The sequence below is a fragment of the Mus musculus genome, chromosome 15 (assembly GCF_000001635.26).
Source record: "Mus musculus strain C57BL/6J chromosome 15, GRCm38.p6 C57BL/6J".
Classification (NCBI taxonomy): domain Eukaryota; kingdom Metazoa; phylum Chordata; class Mammalia; order Rodentia; family Muridae; genus Mus; species Mus musculus.
This window is the reverse complement of record NC_000081.6, coordinates 28816453-28821464: the sequence shown is the minus strand read 5'-3', so window position 1 is coordinate 28821464 and position 5012 is coordinate 28816453.

The window sequence follows — 5012 nt, the reverse complement described above, 5'->3', positions numbered from 1 at the left end:
CCAACTTCAGGTTGACCCAGTACAGCGTGGTGAGGCCCAGATGTTTATACACACCCGTGTGTGCGCACACACACACTGATGTTTATATGTATACATATACACATACGTGTGTGTATGTGTGTAGATATAGACATAGACATAGACATAGACATAGACATAGACATAGACATAGACATAGACATAGCTATAGATAGAGATAGAGATAGAGATAGAGATAATCAGTAGATGAACTTATTGTGTAACATCAGTGGATCAGTTACCATGTAACTAAAAATACAGAGAGTTGTACCTATCTAGAAAGCTATCTGAATGCTTTCTATTAGTTATAAGAATAATTAAGATAGTTAACATTTATATAGGACAGTTGGTAACCTGCTGTTCATGGGGAAGGAGAAGAGATTGAATATTATCTTAACGCTAGTGATGGAATATAGCTCACAGTATTGTATAGGTAGAAATGTTCTTTAGACCAATTCCTCAGAATTTATAATATAAGCCAATATGCTCAGACAAACAAGAAAATGATATGGTTTCTGTGAGTCTCTTGCAATATCTTAGCCAAGAAAGTTTAACTTTTCCTCAGAAAACACAACGTTGTGAACGTGAAACATTCATGGAGAATTGTCTCTCAAAACATCCCATCCTTCATAAAAAGACTCTTCTAAGATGCCTTTGTTCACTATTTTTTTGCCCACATATTGCCCTGCAATATTCAGCTATGCATAAACATAACACACATATAAGGTGACAAGGGTATCGGTAAAAGTCAGTGAGTGAAGAACAGTTGTTGAAACCAACAGCAAGAGTTGTATTGATTCGCTGAACCACTACGTATTCGAATCATCTGCAAAACTCTATCCAAATTTAGTGTGAGTGAAACAAACTCTTCCTTGATTAATGAATATTCATTTGGATTTCCTGTTATTTGCAATAGGCAGTACTACTGAATCATGGGTAACATTTCTAGAGACAGTGCATAGATGAATGCAGACAGTATAATATTCTGAGCAAACTTGGGCAAGGTATATCACAGTGAGTATATTCCCTCCCGGATCACTTATAGCATGGTCAATTTTAAATTCCACATAATTTAATCTTCATAAGGTTTGGGGACCCATGGATTTCTTAATTTCATAATGAAGGCATTATAAGTTTACCTAGACTAGGTTGTAGCACTTTCAGGAATGCATGATGTACAAACGTGCATTCTCCTCTTTTGAGCATTCTAATACGAACAGATACCTACTTTTCCTTTATACTTTGCACAAATGAAAGACTATATGTCATCAAACCATAACCAATGTTCTCAGTTTTATTATAGCAAGTTCAGTTTAATTATTTTCTTTGTCCATGGTGTGCTCATATGCGATTTCTTTTGTTTTGAGCAACAGTTTAGCTATGTGATTAATTTGTCACTTTAAATTTTCCTCATATAGATAATTAAATGGTTACCTGAAGACAAATCTTTACTCTGTGGTTGGAATGCCAGGATGGAGGTGAATATATGTGTAGGGTAATAGATTCTGTGACCTCATTCAGCCATTCTTTGTCCTTCACACAGAGAAATCTGGTGGTTATATGCACAGAGTGGAATGTTAAATAATCAAAATATTCATTCCATTGCTAGATAATTTGATTTCCTATAGGCAAAATTGAATTTTGACATGTATCTTTGTAGTATATAGAAGCTTTCCAAATTCCACTAGGCAAATGGTCACACATTTAATTTCTCTGTAATGTATCAAATTGTCAGTGAAACATGATAATTAATCCCCTCAAGGAATGCATGTGCTATGTACACAGTGCAGGTTAGGCAATCACTGGAAATCTCATTTGCTCAGATATACAATGATTGTGGTCTCACAAATAATAAATGAGTTATAAATTCACAAAGGTTGGCTGTTGGCTGTCTAAATTATCAGGCTACTTGCCATGAATAATTTCTCTCAAATGTTCCTTTTTTAGTTTCTATTGTGAACCAATGATTTATAAGCCATAAAGCATATATAAGAAAGTGAAATTAATGTTTTACTTCAGTTTTACAGGATCTTGGCTTAGTACTTGCTACATAAACTAGAATGATCTCACCTCACAGAGATATACCTGCCTCTCTCTCAAGTGTTTGGTTAATGGTGCGTGACAAGAAACCCAACAACGTTTCTGATTTTTAACAAAAACATAAATAACAATTTCCAGTTATTTTAAGATAATTTACAGTATGTAGATTTAACACATATAGAACAAACATGATATACATGAAGAGGCCTTGGTTTAAACCCTAATCTATGTAAAATGTGTGCACAGAAGCCTAGTAGAGAAATACTTACAACAGATGTTCCATATAATACTTGTTCATTCTGTCGTCATAAGTAATGAGAATTTAAAACTGAAGTACTAACCTTGGTCTGGTGTTTTGTTTCGTTATTGTGAAACATTTTCCCTAAGGAATTCACTTATGTAGAAACATTGAAAATGGGAAACTATTTTAAAGCAATTTTTTGTTTTGAACATTTGTGTTTGTTTTTTTCACCAAACTCGAAGCAAAGGCATTTCAAAAGTCACTGTTTAAACTCTAATAGGTGCAGCCAGATTCAGAAACACATTCCACAAAAATTTCAGTTTCATTTAAATTGTCTTCCAATAAAGTCTGACTTTTATGTACATTTAATATATTGTTTAGCCAAAAATGACAAACACACCTGAAAATACCTCACATAGTAATGAGGGCATGCTGTGTACAACAACTTCAGAGCTTGTGGTCACAAACACCTGAGAAAGAAGAGCAACAGCAGAATCTATTTGAATGTGCCCCAGAAAATGTGTACACTGAATGTCTTTGAGATGTCTCAGCAGAATTAGGTTGACATACAATTTATAAGATATCAATGGGTTTTTGATCAAATCCGGTGCCTCTGATCAAATTCTCACATTTCTTCTCCTTTTCAACTTCATGTGCTCTCAAAAAAAAATGCTGAACTCACTACTTAATGTTGCCTGTTTATGTGTAGTATAAGACCATCATCTATTAGATCATGGGTAGCCTTTCATGTAACATTACTGAAGAATACTTAGTGTGTGTGTGTGTGTGTGTGTGTGTGTGTGTGTGTGTGTGTGTGTAAGTGAGTGAAAGCCATGGCACATGTGGAGGTCCAAGTACAACTTGGGTGAGTTATTCTCTCTTTCTTCTATGTGGATCTCATGGATAAAAGTTGGGTCATCATATTGGTTGGCAGGCAGATTTACTTGTTGAGCCATACAATTGGTTCTAAACTCTTGCTCAAGGAATCAATTCATCTTTGCAGTTAACAGTGCCACCCTCCAGGACTCTTGGCAAAGCACCAGCTAATAGAGAATTCAATGGTATGCTTGCTAGCTTATTGTCAAACTGACACAAGTCAAAGTTGTCTAAAAAGAGGCAAGAGCAACTGAGAATGTCCCTCCATAAGACTGACTATTAGAAAGTCTGTTAGAGCATTTTCTTAATTAGTGACTGGTGAATGAGGGTCCCATGCATTGTGGTTAGTACTATGTTGGATAGATGGGTGTTTTGGGTGCATAAGGAAGCAGGGAGAGCAAGCCACTAGGAGAAATCAAACAAGCATCACTCCCCCATGGCTTCTGGTTAAGTTCCTGCCTTCTTTCTGTCTTTAGTTCCAGGCATGTACTCCTTCACCTTTGGACTGTGATGTGAAAGTATAAGTAAGTGAAGTTGCTCTTTGTCATGCTGGTTGATCACAGCAATAGAAACCCTAAGATAAGTGATCTCTCTGGCACCCATGTTCCATGGAAATGCAGAATGTAATTAAAGTACAAGCTATAATTTCTGCCATTCTCTTTTCTTTGGAAGCTTTTTATTTTTTCTCATTTAACTTTTATCTCAACTTTACCCTAAATCATTTAACATTTTGTTTTACCTGCATTAATATCTTAAAACATGAATATTATACCAGGGTCCGTTCATTCTTGTAGGACTTAAAGAAAAGCCTATGGATGTCTCACCAACATGACTGCTAAGCATGAGCTCAACAAGAATAGTTGCATGGGCAGGAGAAAATCTGAGATGCCTCAAGCCTACAGAAACTACAGGCAACTAAGGAATTCTGGGAGCAGGAATGATAATCATCTACAACTAGACTAGACTTCTACAAGTAACAAGTAGACTGGACTGTATGTATTTATTTATGAATAAACACACACACACACACACACACACACACACACACACACACACACATGTATATACAATTAATGAAAAAAGCCATGGTTCTGAAAGAGATCAAGGTTTATTATATGTAAGGGATTGGATAGAGGAAAGGGAAGAGGTAAGTAATGTGATTATATTATGATATCAAAATATCAAATAAATAGTGTTTTAAAGCAGAAAGCATTCCTGGGCCATTAGGTGACCCCCAGCGAGCAACAGGGTTGCCATGACTCAGGTTGGTTGTCTTCTCTTACTGGGAGAAGTCATGTTCTCCTGCTAGTAGATAATGTCCCTACATTACCTTGGGAAGGATTTAATTTTCTCAATATAAAATAGAATGACACCACTTTTTTCTATTATTAATTTAACCCTCATTAGTGTTCTCTTTGAATTTGGAATATGAAGAATTTGAGGCTTTTACAGCCTGTAACTTTTAACACCAACCACACAAAACAAATTTGTTGGTTGATGTTCTACAAGACTAACTATGCAAAATCAGTAGGTCTTGCCTACATTTCTTTACCTTGTAAATTCTTGACAGTTACACCCTGTTCCCCTTTCCCACTCCTTCCCCATCATTACTCAGTGTATGGCGTATAAACATACTTTAACATGTCTTTCTCCTTTAACTAAACTTGAGCTATCAGACTCAGGCCATGCCACTTTGCTGGGTCTAGTGTTAAATCATCATTTACTCACCACGTGTCTTCAATCACTGAAGAGAAAGGGTGTAACATTGAGTCCTGACAGATGGAAAGAGCTGGGTTGTCACACACATAATTCAGATAGCAAGGTCAAATGCTCTGGC